Source organism: Gymnoscopelus microlampas (genome assembly GCF_963454915.1).
Source record: "Gymnoscopelus microlampas genome assembly, chromosome: 1".
NCBI classification, from domain to species: domain Eukaryota; kingdom Metazoa; phylum Chordata; class Actinopteri; order Myctophiformes; family Myctophidae; genus Gymnoscopelus; species Gymnoscopelus microlampas.
In genome coordinates, this window is record NC_139962.1 from 15,807,186 (window position 1) to 15,824,496 (window position 17,311).

Below are 17,311 nucleotides of genomic sequence, written 5' to 3' on the forward strand. Positions count from 1 at the left end.
TTTACATTGACCACTTGAACCCTAGCATCCCTTTTCTGAGGAGAACTTTAGCCTGAAATAGCAGATCTACAAGCTCACAACGCCTCGCGCTGCGAGGCGTTGTGAGCTTGTAGGAATTTATAAATGACAAAAAGGGTCTGAATTTTTATGACATTACGAAACATCTCTCTGTTTCCTTTCAATGAAAGTGTAAATCTGGGTTCAGACTCAGTCAGAGTAAATGTTTTCTAACATATGGTTTTAAACAACCTAAATCTCAGTCGCGTCATAATGAACCCTTTCCCTGATCATCAGAGGGTGTATCTAGTAGATCCAGTCATTCTGTCAGGGGTAGAGGTGTTTGCTGTGGATTTTCATCTTTTGACCTGTCACCTCTCGCTTTAACTTTAAATATAACCTTAAAATCCCAATTAATGTGAAAGGCCTGGTGGTGCAAGAGTAAAGCATAGGCTTCACATGCGGATGGTTGTGGGTTTGAATCTTGGTCAGGGAAGATCTCAATTTTCGGTCTTTTTAAGGCAAGAATCATGGATGAAGCCCGCCTCCCTCCTCACGCCCTCTTTTAGCTCCGGTAGGAGAGGGAGGAGCATGGAGGGAGCCCACCTCCAGGGGGAGGAGCTTAATACATTTACATATTAAAGATTTTTATTTTAGTATTTTTTGTGATTTTATGGTCACTGTTTTTTTTTCACATGAATTTGTTTGAGACATTTTTTTATTGTTTTTTTTCATCACCAGTTTGTATTGACCACAGCTCCATTGTTTTTTTGTTGTATTACCCTTTTAGTTTTTATTTAGTAGTTGTTTTGAGTGAGCTTTGAACCTCGAACCTTTGGTTTGTGAACCTTTGATTTATCTTTTAAGCCACGCTGGCATGGAATGTACACTTGGGAACGTCATCCTTAACCCGCCTTTTAGAATTTAGATGGACAGTGAAAATGTTCTTCAGGAGCCTTGAACCCCAAACCTTCTACTTTCAGACCCTGTGTTTAACTCTTGAACCACGCTGGCATGGAAAGTACAATTGGGAATGTCATGCTTAACCCGCCTTTTAGAATTTAGATGGACAGTGAAAATGTTCTTCAGGAGCCTTGAACCCCAAACCTTCTACTTTCAGACCCTGTGTTTAACTCTTGAGCCACGCTGGCATGGAAAGTACAATTGGGAACGTCATCCTTAACCCGCCTTTTAGAATTTAGATGGACAGTGAAAATGTTCTTCAGGAGCCTTGAACACCAAACCTTCTACTTTCAGACCCTGTGTTTAACTCTTCATCCACGCTGGCATGGAAAGTACAATTGGGAACGTCATCCTTCACCCGCCTTTTAGAATTTAGATGGACAGTGAAAATGTTCTTCAGGAGCCTTGAACCCCAAACCTTCTACTTTCAGACCCTGTGTTTAACTCTTGAGCCACGCTGGCATGGAAAGTACAATTGGGAATGTCATGGTTAACCCGCCTTTTAGAATTTAGATGGACAGTGAAAATGTTCTTCAGGAGCCTTGAACCCCAAACCTTCTACTTTCAGACCCTATGTTTAACTCTTCAGCCACGCTGGCATGGAAGTTACAATTGGGAGTGTCATCCTTCACCCGCCTTTTAGAATTTAGATGGCCAGTGAAAATGTTCTTCAGGAGCTTTGAACCCCAAACCTTCTGCTTTCAGACCCTGTGTTTATCTCTTGAGCCACACAGGTATGGATAATACAAAAGAGAACGTAATAGTTAAACCACCTTTTAGAAGTTAGATGGACAGTAAAAATGTGCTCCAGGAGTTTCGAACCTTAAACCTTCGGTTTATAAACCCCAGAGTTTTCTCTTGAGCCATGGTGGCATGAACCATGCAACTGAGAACATAATACTTAAACCACCTTTTCAGGATTGAGATGGACAATAAAAATGTTCTTTAGGAGCTTTGAACCTTAAACTCTTTGGTTCATAAACAGTGACACATCTCTTGAGCCACAGAGACATGAAACATTCCGATGAGAAGGAAATACTTATCCTTTTAGTATTTAGATGCACAGTGTATTTCTACATTAACTTCAAAACTTAAACCCTCTATTCTTAGTAAAGTTGCAACTTTACTTTCCCGCTTGTCTTGTTACCATCTACACCAAATCTTTTCGCAAAGAATTGTCAATCTACAAGCTCACAACACGTCGACACATTGTAAATCTTGACAAATGTTTGCCGCCAGAATAGGGATGCTGGGCCTTACTTCTCCCACCACTGCTAAAGAGCATACAAGACATTAGACAACTAAGAAACCCCAGTGGTGCAGTTAGAGCATACATGGGCAACTGGCGGCCCGGGGGCCGCACGCGGCCCCCACCCTCACTTAAAGCGGCCCGCAGGTTAATATCAGAATACTGATATATTATTAATTTCAGCTGTTACAATTCCAAACATGCAAACATGACCCGCTTGAATTACTTCAGTCTATATTAGTAGCTTGATGACTAGTATTACAATTCTATTGTCTTTTTATGTCCAATGTATTTGTCCGATCAATCCCAAATTTAAATCACATGTCGAGGGTGGTTTACTCAACAAATTCCCAAAAGCATTTCCACTTTGACCCATAGGGGACGCCACAAATTTGACACAAAAACATGATTTTTGGAGGGATCAGTTCTCTCAAAAAGAAAAGCAAGTGATCACAGGAGTGACATGACGATGTCATCGGCCCGCTACATTTGTGGGAGGGGCCTGTTTCTTTAGTGGGACGGGCCTATTTCCCAAAATCAAAACGGCACGCGTCGTCACGAACGCGGGATCCGATCGGCACCGAATTCGAATCGCGCGGCCTCCGACGGTATTCCTCCAGGCGTATCCCTCGAGTCCCGGCGGCCGCGACCCGCGACCAAGGGGCAAGGCTTGGATATTTACGATGAGACCAACACGGAAGCTTATGAATGGCCAGAGTGAGGCACTGTTTTACCCTGCGCCGACCTGAAGTGTCAGAAAGAATTTATTTTAGCGCAAGTGAATGGGTTTTTGACAAACTTTAGACTAGATTTTCTTACCGTAATAAAAATTGTCATAAATTCTATATGCTTCCAGTCGCTAGTTTAAAGTCTCCTTTCAATCATCATGATATGCGTTTTGCTAAATTATGGTCCCATTTATTCTAAAATTGACGATAAAGTAGGCTATGCTCCAGGAGGGGCGGGATGATTTGATTGACAACCTACACAACCAATAGCATTCATTCCCCGCCCCCGCTCTTGATTGACAAGCTACCCAACCAATAGCATTTTTGGGGGTGTTTTCCGGTTCGCTGGTCACGTGTCTGGTCTCAACCAATAGCGTTTGAGTTCCGGCGTGGCCAACTGTATATATTAACGATGGAGGAATGCATGTTCCTGAACTATCGGCTTCATTTTCGTTCTGTAGAAAGCAGGGGAGTGGCATTGTCCATTCATTTATACAGTCTATGCCCGCGACCGGCGTCGGCGCAACCACACTTTGCAATTGCCCTGAATTGCGACGCGTCTAGTTGATACTGTTATGATGATTTTAACCTATATTAGATGCATAGCCGCCGATTCTCAGTTCTGATAGATCATTATTTCAAACTAATCTTAGAGCCTGCGTATTAAACGAAAGCTTTGCATATGCTGACAGTAAACCACAAGTAAATACACAGGTAAAAAAGGTTGCAGTTGATAAGAAATGTACTTTTGCTATGTGGGATGTAACTAATTATCTACGCACAAGATATCTCATTCTAGCACACATGTCCATTATTGTCTCCACCAGGCCCGAGATAATGTTTTTGCCCCTGTCCGTTGGCGTGGAACTTTGCACACATACTCCCTGGTGGCCAAGGAAGAACCTCTGACCCAAAATGTTCACATCGGCCTGTTATAGTGCCACATTTTTCATATTTTGACTGAGTTTTGCATCAAAACAATTCAGGTCTATGTGCATACATAGTAATTATACAGCATCAACTGAAGATCCAGAATAAATTAAAGCTGCCTCAAAGACGAGCAAAATGTGTTATGAAGGTGTACTGCATTGTGGCAAGCCTTGTAAGTCCTCTGATACTATTGGCCAAGCTAAACTGGAGAGTTTACAAACTCAACAACTGGTATTTACAATTCAACTTCTTGGTAAATTGGGTCAGGTATGATCCAAGTTCATCCAACTTGAGTCAGCCCTTGAGGGGGAGAGTGAATGAAGAGTGCCTTTCACTCTTCACTAGTGTTTCTCAACGGGGGCGGTACAGCCCCCCAGGGGGCGTCAGAGAAGTTCGGGAGGCGCTGGAAGCTATATTTTTTAAAGGTGCTCTTGGCTGCTCATGATACTGACATGGTACTGATGATGTTAGTATCATGGTCACCCTGGTCATTGTTGCAAACTCATGAATAGGAAGTGCCGACCAGTGCGTCAAACCTTTGCCCCAACAGCTCACGCCTCATGACTGTTGAGATAAGAGCAGCAGTGATGACCAGAAGAGTGAATGCGGAGAAATAAAGGATTCAGATGAGGAATGGTGGTCCATTATTTAAATAACTAATCGTAAAGTTGCACATTCAGGTTGCATACTTCCATAAAGTGGAAATTGTTGTATGAATGTATGACAATGTTTTGCAATAAACACATTTATAAATTCACTCAGAAAAGTGTTGGGTGTCCAGTAAATTGTGACCATGAGAGTTTCCTTCTCATCAAAGACAACTGTTGACCTTTTTGACCTGTGTGATTACCTCTGTGTACTTATTTGTAGTTTTACTGTCCATAGTAAAATAAAATAAAAACATTTTAAAATAGGTAAGATCAACAAAACAACATAAATGATGAATTCCCCCACCCAAAAAGTCCCATAAACCACATGAACATCACTATAGACCAAACCATTGAAAAGATAATTTCTAATGTGCTGACAGTAGTAGCCATATTGGATTCAGCAGGCAATTTAATTGTTATTTAACCTTCATAGATGACAAATCCACTGAGAAACGAACCTCCGCTTTCAACGGTCATGGAAGTGCGGGAGATGACCCAAGCAGTAGACTATTAGGCCCTAGCTCTTCCATTAGTAATGCAGATAGTGAAATAACCTCTGCAGATGTGCTGAATGCTGATCTAAATTTGCTGCATACAGTCAGTGGGATTCTTTAATGTGGAAATAAAGCACAAACTCTCCATTCATAGATGGATGCGGTACCCTGAGGATACTCATTACAGCCTTAGTGCCAGAGTGCGTCATATAAATGGTAAATGGTGCATTTATATAGCGCTTCTATCCGAAGCGCTTTACATTGATTGTGCCATTAACCCATTCACACACACATTCATACACCGATGGCGGAGGAAACCATGCAAGGCACCAGCCTGCTCATCGGGAGCAATTAGGGGTTCAGCGTCTTGCTCAAGGACACTTCGACACTAACTCTAGGGGAGCCCCCCAGCCCGGGATCGAACTGGGAACCTTGCGGTTTTCCAGTTCACACTACCCGGCCACTCTACCCCTGAGCCACTGCCGCCCCAATATAATATATATATCTGCTCATGCCAGTGCATTGGAGAAGGTCCAAAGAAGAATAACTGTTGAAGCCATGGCATGGTTAAAGTCCCCTTCAAAAAAGACTTCCTGGGACCTGAACCTTGACACCAACAACCAGTGCCAAATATTACGTGTCCAGTGTCCTGGGTGATAACATTAGACCAACGTGGCATATGCCTACTTAATTTGATTAATGAGCAATGTCCAGTTATCTTTTTTTTGTATTACTGTGATGCCGCTCACTGACTGAGCTCATGCATGTCTTGTCAGCCGGTGCATGTACAGTGAATGCACACACATCTTATCTCATATCATGGAAAATATTTTAATTCCCGTTTACTGCCTTTTACGCCTTTTACGGAAGTAAACAATTATTTTCCAGTAAAGTCAGGCTTTTGTCTGTAGTCTAATATCTTTATTACCTTTTGCCTAGAATGTTTTCGTCCACATCTGTCTGTCTGTTAGCAGGATATCACAAATTTGAACAAAACTCAGAGAAAAGGTCAACGGTTGGTCATGGGCCAAGAAGGAACTGGTTAACTTTACAAGCAGACTGGACAAAGGGGGCATGTGAGTGGCCTCTCACAAAAATACACATACGGTAACTTCTGAACAGATTAACACAACACCACAATACACAAAAGGTATATCATCAGCCAACGAAGAACTGATTAACTGGTGGTCACATGCATCCAGTGGTGGAAAAAGTACTCAAATGTTTTACTTAAGTAAAAGTACCAATACTGCAATATAGAAATACTGTTACAAGTAAAAGTCCAGAATTCAAAATTGACTTGAGTAAAAGTACAAAAGTATTGGCATCAAAATGTACTTAAAGTACCAAAAGTACAAGTACTAAAATATTTGAAAATCGCAGATCTACAAGCTCACAACGCGTCGCGAAGCGACGCGTTGTGAGCTTGTAGATCTGCTATTTTCAAATAGCCTAGGTATAAAATAGGGCTGAAGCAGTTATTGTATGTTTTATAATGTAATCATTTATATCTGAAAAGTAACTAGTAACTAAAGTTTTCAAATAATTGTAGTGGAGTAAAAGTACAATATTTGCCTCTGAGATGTAGTGGAGTAGAAGTAAAAGTATTGGAAATTGGAAATACTCAAGTAAAGTACAATTACCTCAATTTTTTACTTAAGTACAGTACTTAAGTAAATGTACTTAGTTACTTTCCACCACTGCATGCATCATTAAATTATATTGACATGGTCCCAAAAACAACTGATTAACTGGTCACATGCAACATAGTTATATTGGCAAAAGGGGGATGTAGTGGCAGAAGCACCACAACACCTTATAAATAAGTTGTTGCTCATGTGGCCTACTTGACTTAATAGAAGTAGAAACACAGTGTAGAAACACATAACATTTCAACGAGTGCCCTTTTCAATAATATGCAGCTAAAATGGTTTGTACCTCAGTGTTCCTGTTTGGCAATTCATTCTAAATGCATAGCATGCTGTAGCTACACCGACACTGTGCTGTTCTGCAACTGGTTTTACGATTAGGGGGAACGTCTCACATTTATTATTATTCAATTGTTTTTATTGAATTTTTCAAGACACACACACATACCAACATATAACAAACAACAAGACACCACAGACACTAGTACACAATATCAAAGGAAGACAGATACTCATATCAACAAATAATCAATTGACCGAAAATGCAAGGACATTTTAGTGCAATATATTTTCCTAAGAAACGGTATTAATACCACAAAAATTACAGCCAAGAGAAAAGAAAAGTAAAAGAAAAGAAAAATGAAGGGAAAAAAACAGTAAGACAGCTAAATCAAATAACAGGGAAGAGAGGGGGTATGGAAGGGGGGGGGGAGAAAGGCAAATGGCTATACTGCAATGGCTATATTGCAACATTAGAATACACCTCCTCAAAATATGACAGGAACGGTTGCCAGACTCTAGTATACTTCTGAGTGGAGCCTCTGATCGTATATTTAAGCTGTTCAAGTTTTAGATGTGACATAACATCCGCCACCCAGTGTTTGGAACATCTCACATTTTAAAGTTTATTTCTAGTGTTTCAAAGTACTGTGCCTTAGATGAGGGTGAAGTAGTTAGTATCAGTGACTGACCTAATTCCCATCCTATTAAAAAGGCACTCTGGTATCAATCTAATTCTAAAAACCGAATGTCTGTTGTAGACTGCTGTGATGTATTTTCTTTTGGTAGAGAACATTATGGAACTCATGGACTTCCAGGTGAGCTGGAGCTTTTAAGCCCTACAGCCTACTTGTAGTTTATACCGTTGGTTCTCAAAGTGGGGTCCGGGGGGGGGGGGGGGTTCCAGGGGGTCCCCAGCAAAATGTGTTAACATAGAGTCACAATAATTTTAACCACTTAGCTTTGGCTATTCAAAAATAGCAGATATACAAGCTCATAGCGCGGCACCGAGTGCTGCGCTATGAGCTTGTAGATCTGCTATTTTTTTTAAATCTTGAACATTTGTGCAAACCTTTGAATATTTATATTTTTTAAGCGAACATTTGTAACTCAAATTTTGCTTCTGGGGGGGTCCCTGGAACAAACTATTTGAGATGGGGGGTCCGCGGCCAAATACATATCATTTTGGGGGTCCTTGACAAGAAAAGGTTTGAGAACCACTGGTTTATACAACAGCATCTGGTCATTACAGATGGATGATAATCCATTAACATTGTTAGTGCAGACTAATGTATGTGCAGGCTCTTGGCTGAGCCACCCTCGAGGCCCTCGAGGGTGGGAAAGGGAAAAGATTAGACTTATCAGTGGTAGCCTAGTTATTTCCCACATTTTGGTTTGGGTTTCCGAGCACCGATCACATTAAAGCCTGCATTACTTTTCCGCTGTAATAACAATTACTATGTGTTTTGCAAACTCTTTTTCAGGCTATGGACATTTCCATTGCGCAGAAATATGGCTTCTTGCTCTAAAAGGGGGAGAAAAAAAAAACGCCTGTATTGGAGAGGTGATAACTACAACAAACCGCAAACGACAACAAAAATGGTTATTGTGAAAAATATACCAAGATTATAGAAAAATAAGGTTTGTTTAATTGAAAAGTTACACAGTATGAATTTAAATACTTTTTCTATTGAATATCATATTTTTTACACGTTCTCAGCTAGACCATGCAGTTTTTGCAGAAACTGCCATTTCTAGTATTGTGGCATAAGCTAAACATAATGTGCTTTTCCACTGAATTCACAAGAGACTGTTTAACGTTATTTAAGATATTATTTTCCCCACAAGACATGGGAACCTTTCAAGTAACCATTATTTCAGAATTTGTCTGTTCACTAGAACAGACTTCTATTTTGTATTATGTTTAGACTACTATTTCTTTAGTTTTCACCAGGCCGGAAGGCTGGTCTGTGAGCAGCTCGTCTCGGACACAGATGGACATCACTTGCACACACAATCCCAGGAGGCCAAGTAAGAAGCTCCACCCCAAATACTTTCAAATCAGCCTCATGGTGGCCCTATAACAGGCCTCTTCACGTTTGCCCTATAATTCTTGAAACGTAGGTTCGCAATATCCTATATTAAAATTGACCTAAGGGAAATACCAAATACCACAAAATGTTTTTGCATATGTGTGCTGAAGGTAGTGTGTCATATGATAGTGTGTGACATGTTGTCAAACAGCAGAATGTAAAAGTGTTTGAGAAATAATTACCTATTTGTGTATACAAATAAATAAAACATGGAGAGTGGTTGTTGGTAAGGTATATATATAAAGTGTTACTCTTAACAGTCTCTGTTGTGTATGTTTTCCATCAAAGTCATTCACATGACCTTTCACAGGTTATTACCAGCTGAAAATGAGGGACCATCATTGTTGTGTGGATAAGTCAATAATGAGACCTCTCATCCAGTAACTGCTGTGGGATAGGCTTGCTAGTTTGACACAAATATGGGTTACCTTAACCTGCACATTGAGTGACGTTATACAGCAGAATCATCAGTGTTGTTAACTCTGAGAGTGTAGAATGGACACTCTCAGAGTAAAATGGAGGATTCTGATGTGTAAATATGAGCATAATCTTGTTTGGTCGTAGAGGAGAAACTTTATCAGTGCACACACACTGATGAAGGCCGGATGGCCAAAAACGTTCTGTGATTCAAAACAAGTAAACAGAGGCCTTTTCTGAATGCGAGCCTCTTTCTTTCTTTAACGTTAAAAGTTTACTAGGACAACACACCAGACGGTCAGAGCACAGTGGAATACAAACAAATAGAGCTCAAGCTCAGCATCTAAAAATATTCTCAATTTTAAAATTGTTGCTTTCTCTTACATAACAGATTCTTTGTTGTGGACGGTTATGATCCAGGAGACTAACGCTTTCACAAATACTGACAACCACAAGACTATAGTACCGCAAGACAAACCATGAGCGCAAAGTGTCTTTGAGTGAGTGGTGTTTTACTATTGGTACAGATAAGACCAAACCAAAGCCCCTAAGTCACACAATGCAGACAAAAACATGACATCAGCGAGCTGCACTGTGGTTGATAAAGATGCCATTGTTTACAGGTTGCTAAGACACGGTTGTCTTGCGCCATTCTTTCATGGCCATCCCCAGTGATCAGCTGCCACAGTAGATACCCATGTGGGTGTCAGAGAATGTATGTCACCTGAGGGCAGTTCATAAACCTCGCACTTCTGTAGGTAGAGCACAACATAGAGCACATACTGTAGCTCTTCGCTGTGCTCTCTCCACTTAGTCAAATCAAATAGGCTATCACAAGAAATTCAGGACAAGTAACAGCATATCTGTTGCCAACTTGGACAAGGTTTCACAACAGCGGATCCTTCTTGTGAGTAGAGACGATCCCGACTTGACGTAGTGTTTGCTGAGGGCGAGGGGCTGAAATGAAAGCCCACGTTTTGTCAGTGAAGGAGTGTGCCTGGACTTCAGAGGAGTGCCATTTGGTGGACGATAAGACAAACACTACCTCGCAGACGGATAGCCTGTGTATGCCAAACCTATTCAGATCCAAAAGAGTGAGGCCATTCACCAGGACGCGGACAGGTCCCACGCACAAGGAGCGCTACACGGCCCAGGCACTGTTACTGGAGCTGGTGAACAGAGGAGCTGTCCAGGAGCTAACCAAAAGGGCTGGTGCTCTGAAAGCAGGCGCTAACTGTTCATCCCATGGCAGAGAGCAGACCACAGAGCTCTCAGATGAGCAGTACGCTGAGGCCTTAACATGGTTTTCCATTGTTCTACAACGCGGCCTGTCTTCAGGGGAGGACTGTGGCTCGGGGAGTGACCTGGCCCTAAAGCTGGACAGATGGCAGGGAATCTTACAGAGAAGCAGCTTCCAGAGCAGCCTCATGTCTTTGTCCAGACTGCAGGATGACGACAAGATGGAGGCTCTGTCTGCTTTCTACAGCCACCTAACCAGGCGCTGTCAGACATTATACACACCTGGTCAACAGCTCGCTGTGAAGAAATGCTCCCTTTCATATCAGCACACTCCCTGCGCTCTCCACCTGGCCCTGCTCTGTGACGTCAGCTCAGGCTATATCTGTAACGTGTACCCATATTGCCCGGAACAGCTCCAGAGGCACAGCAGGACGCCGGTAGTTGAGCAAGTAGTTTGCCAGCTCCTGAGGCCCTATTACAGCCGTGGACACCTGGTCCAGTTGGACAACTCGGCTTGGATGGAGGGCAGGCTCACAGATGTCTTCTCCAACTTGGGGTTCAATATCCATTTCATTCCCTCTGTTGAGAGGCCAGCCATGCAGGAGGCATCTCCTTCGTCCCCGCCGCCCGTAACTCGCCAGCACCAATGGGTGCCAGGGATACAGGAGGCCCCGCCTCCGCAGCTAGTGGCCCATCTACAGGGATGGACGGGGCCTGCTCTGTTTCTTCCGTCAGAGCTGAAACGGCCAATGGTGGACGTGTTTCTGCCTGGCCTTTGGGCAACACTACACGTAGCCTGCATCAACACATTTGTTCTCCACTCTCTACAGAGCCTGGACTCAGGCAAACAGATTAGTCTGAATGACTTTACCAGATCTCTCACCTCTCTCTTGGCAATGGACTACCGTGTATCTGTGCCTGTAATGCCATATCAAGAGACTTATGTAACCGATATTTCAGATCAAAGGTTTATACCAGTGTTTATTGCGTACCCATTTCAGATCAAAGCTTTGTTGCTTTGATCAAGTGTCACAGGAGTACAATCACTATTTCCTTGGCATTTGATTTAATATTAGTAACATGATTATATAACCTTGTTTTTAAAGGGTTGCATAAGATTGAGTCGAGTCGGTTGTAAAAATCGTGTTATCAACGCTCTCTATTTGTCTGCAGGATAAGCAGCGGCTGTGGCCAGGTAATGGCAACTGGTTGCAGCTCTGGCCCGAGGCCGAAGCGGAGCAGACAACCAGGAGTGTGCGGTCTGGTCAACTCTGGCAACTCTTGCTACTTAAACGCTGTGCTGCAGTGTCTCTGCTGCACTGTACCTCTTGTGGAATATCTCCTCAACGAGAGCACACGTAAAGAGTTAGCAACGTATGTCCACCATGTCACTTAGAAAAATATATACTGTGTGTGTGTGTGTGTGTGTGTGTGTGTGTGTGTGTGTGTGTGTGTGTGTGTGTGTGTGTGTGTGTGTGTGTGTGTGTGTGTGTGTGTGTGTGTGTGTGTGTGTGTGCATACTGTATATTTTGTTTATTTTCTTAATTTTTCAGAGCAGTAAAGCTGGGGCAGTGGAAGTTGAAGGGCAGAGATCCAATAGATAGTTAAATTGGTGGCACTTCTTGTGGCTAATTCCCAATAAGGGCTCTCTTGATCTTTGTTGCTCGACAAAAATCGATTTTTGCCAATCGACACAGTCATGCAACAAAAGTATTGTTTATGTTGTACACATTTTGGGAATACAAGCACAACGCCATGGGTGTCAAAAGATCCCACTGTATTTTACTGTTAAATGCATCGTCTTCGCTTCCATTCCTTTTCCCAGGTCTGGGTGCAGGGTGGCTGAGGTGTTGGTTTGTCTGCTAGAGGACATGTGGCTTGGCAGCAGGTCCATTTGTGCCCCGGTGGAGGTGAGATCCACGGTGGCCTCCCTGCACCAGCAGTTCAACAACCGCTCACAGCAGGACGCCCAGGAACTTCTGCTCTTCCTCCTCAACGCAATTCACGATGACCTCAGAAAGGTGCCGTGTCCGCGTCGCCAAATACAGTAGCTCACGTGTGTGCTTATTATAGATGTGCATGTGAAGGGAGGGACTGTGTCATGTGTGTGACTTTGTATGTGTAAACGTGTTTGCAGAAGGGTGACAGGGGTCAGATGAACGCCTCAACGAGAGAGAATCAAAATAGAAGTCCTTCCAGTGCAGCGGGTGGGTCCACCATAATCTCTCGTCTCTTTGAGGGCCAGCTGAGCTATGTGACGCTATGTATGCCATGTGGTCATCAGGCACACAGCGAGCAGGTCTTCAACATGCTCTCCCTGCCCATTCCAACTGACATCACCAAGTGCTCCCTTCAGGTACTTGACATGATATCGAAGGCAGCCCATGTTCGCACATCCTCCTTTGTGTGTGTGTGTGTGTGTGTGTGTGTGTGTGTGTGTGTGTGTGTGTGTGTGTGTGTGTGTGTGTGTATGCATACACTTATTTTAGATACAGCGGTCCAAACATTTGTGTAATTTTACTCTGTCCATTGATACCCCTCTTACTATCTGTCCTTGTGCAGGACTGCCTGTCTCTCTTCTTTCAGCAGAGTACCCTAACCAGGGGAGACCAGAAGTTGTGTTCGGAGTGTGGCGTCAAGAGAGACACATCTGTCCTTGCATCTTTAGACCAGCCTCCAGAAATACTCATACTGCACCTCAAGCGGTGGGTAGCAATTCAACTGAAAAATTAAGTTGCTGTTGTCAAGTCTCTGGTAATGTCTGTAAAACCTCTTGAAAAGCCCCATTGTGCGATACGCAGGAACTTACAATAACCAAGAGCAATTATGCTGCTGCGTGTTAGAACAATCAAGCTCTCCCAAAACTACAGGGTCATTAGCATGGCATAATCCGCATGGGTATGGATGGATGGATTCATACCCATGTCATTCACAATTGCCCTGCACACACCCCTAGCAGGAACTTTGAACCTGCATCAATCCAATGTGCCACAATTCACAGCCAACACAGCAAGGGACTAATGTGTCCCCAATAAGAAATTAAGCCTTAACACCTGAGGAATTATGCAGCCTTTGGTACCACTTCATTGGCCAGACTAAAATGCCTACTGACTACTTAAGACTGCCTGACAGAAAATGGCCTCATTGTTTGGATTTTACTGAGTCTTATTTATCACATGGGTCAATATCATGTGGTCAATGTTGTGATTTGTTGTACTTCTACCTATATTGGTATGCTCTAAATTCAGGCTGTAAATCGAATTTCCCTTGCAAGACAGTAAATATTTGAACTTTTCAGCAGAGTGACCAACACGTTTTAACAGATCTGAGAGCAGCATGGTCAGGGGAGCCCAACGTCTTAAGCCTAATTTATAAACTGCTATACGACATTGTCGCTTGCCTAAAATAACTGACCCCCAAGCTAACATGGTGCGTTGATAGCTCATAGATCAGTTCTTTTAGGCAAGCGGACACCCTTGCATGCTGGAGTATAAGCTTTTTTTTAAATCAGCCGTTTCAGTCTCAGTGAAACCACAGAGCACATCATTATTTCCTGGCCTTGTTATTATCAAAATATCACAGCTTTTAAAACAATGATTAAACAAATGATTCAACTAATCAACTCAATGTCCATTGCAGTTCTGCTTATAAGGGGAAAAAGAAGGTGAAAGTGAGAAATGTTTTTTTCTCAGTGGAGACACTTGACCTGAGCCCATTCCTATCCAGCCCCTCAGAACAGCACACCACCTACTCTCTCTATGCTGTAGTGGCAAGTGTACACACACACACACACACACACACACACACACACACACACACACACACACACACACACACACACACACACACACACACACACACACACACACACACACACACACACACACACACACACACACACACACACACACACACACCTTTTGTATAATGTATGTGACAATACTACTTCCTGTACTTCTGCATTACTTTCACAAAACACCTGGTGGTATTAAAATGCTATTTTAGCATCCTGCATTTTAATGCCACAATGAAACATGAACCTGCAGCACCCTCTATCTGTGCAGAGTATGTATTTTGAAAAATTTAATAAAATATATGGGGGAATTAGCAAAGCCTGAAATTTCACATACAGTAGTATCTAATAACATTACCCAATCTGTAACAGTAACATTACTTTGTTACTCATTTAACATTTTTATTACCACCAGCATTGCATTCGCAAACTTGTCAAGGAATACTTGTTTGGCAACAATAATCTATAGCATAGAATAAAGCTTACTTGAAGGTAGATTCATTGTGAAAGAACCATGTACAGGCTGTGCATCAGTAGGTTGTTTCTCTGAGGAAAACTCACATGTGTGTTTGAATGAGTTTTTTTCCCCCTTGTGAAAGGCAGGGGATCAAGTTTTGAGGAATAGCCTATGCAAAGATTTGAGACTGACACCAGTTTTGGGAAATAATAAGTTACTAAGTAACATATTACTGTAATATTACTACTTTCACCAATAACTGGTAACTGTAACTTATTATAACTGCCAACACAGTAATATTATTACAGTTATTAATCCAAGTAATTTTGAGTTACGTTACAATGAACATGATTTTTGACAGAGATATTCTGTGATATGACACATTGTTAGTTGTTTGGGTATTATGTCAAACATGTTACTCTTTGATTCCAAGTAACAAGTAATGTAATATCATTTAAAGGAGTAATAAGTAACTAGTAACTTATTCATCTTCCTGAGTAACTTGCCCAGAACTGTTTGACACACCTTGTGAATGTAGTGTACATGGTGTTCAGACATTTGACATTATAATCTAATTATATAAACGACAAGTTACTTCCGCGCTCCGCTGACGCTATAGCCACAGCTCTGTAATCGAGTAAACACAACGCCGACATAGGACATGTCGCGAAAACAGTAGCCACGGCCGACTTTCACAATTTACGGGTGGCGTAGGGCACCCGTCATTGCTCACTCCACAGTTTCCACGTCGCAACATAATTTATTACACTCACCACATTTCGGACAAAAGAAACGGAAGGTGAATCACTTTCTTACCGTTTACCGTGCGCACCAGCGACACCGAACGGCGAGGGGTTTCGCCGAAACAACACGAACGGCCGCCATTGAAACTCCGCAGCTCTCTCCGTTGCCAGAATAAAACAACAGCAGCGCCTCCTTCACCTCCCCTTCACCGTGTCTTCTGCTTCCACGCTCAATTCAGGTGACTACAATGCTAATACATTCACGCTCAACCTCACAATCATAAGCTTCTCCGTTTAGTGTTTCATTTGCGCGAGCGTGGAAAACAACTACAGCGCGCACCGTTACGGCATCTGCTAAGAGTAAACATCAGGGTTGCCAGGTTCAGGTTGGCATGCCAGGTTCTCTAAAAACAAGCGGCAGAAACAAGCAACCACCTTCATGAAAAAAAAAAACACCGAAGGGGTCCGCCATGTTCCAGGGGGGTCCCCGCGCGTCCCAACACTCCACAGGATCCGCGGACCCCCTGCGGACCCCCTGCAACATAACAAATATAATTTCTTCCAAAATGTATTATTATTTTTTTTCACCTTTCCACAGTTTTACTGCGGCGATTTGGGTACCCCAATATACACACGCCCACACTGGGCCCCATGTGCGGCTGGGGTTGAGGGGGTCGTAGCCCCCCGAAACTCTAGTGCATTATAATCTGCTTATAAAACGGTGTAATTATAGTTATGAGAATTCATAATGCTTTATAACAATAATAACTTATAAGGTCAAGTATTATAATACTAGATCATTGCATGGATCAAATTCATATTGTGTATTTTGCAAGGATTATAATCACTGTTATAATGCATTATAGTGTGATAAATGATGTATTACAACTATGAGAATTATAAAACTATGATCCTGACCAAAATAAAGTCTGTGAGGGACCAGTAATTATTAAGTATTATGATACTTATGACTTTATAAAAGGTTTATAATGTTATAATTTCATTATTAGTACTAGTTTGAGTACTTACAACTGTAATTATAGTGTTTTATAAGGCAATTACAATGCATTTATACTTGACCTTATGTCAGTAAATAATTTATTTGATTATTTTTATAATGATTATTATTAGAAAGCATTATTAGTATTTATGAGTGCTTAGAACTAAATCTATAATTATACAATGTTATAGACATGGGATGTTACCGTGATGGTGCTACACTAGTATAAGACTAGAGAATAGTGAACATAGTGAAAATATAAAATAAATGTAAAATAGATTAAAGTGATGCATACAGTAATAGCATCCTTGTCGAGCCTAAAACCTTCTGGCTATTGTTGTCCTAATAATTAAACTCTCTCTGTCCCCAGAACCACACAGGACAGCTGGACATGGGCCACTACACAGCTCTGTGTCACAACCCTCTAACACACAGCTGGCATTGTTTTGATGACACTACAGTAACAGAGGTCCAGGACAGCCCTACTCAGTCTAAGAATGCCTACATGTGTCTCTATAGTCGCAAACCATTCAAAAAGCCCAAGATTTGTGGGCTCTGAACTCAGTAGCCATACCTCAAGCAAGGGAAGGAATAAGTGTTGACTTCCGTCTAGTGCCACAATTACCTAAA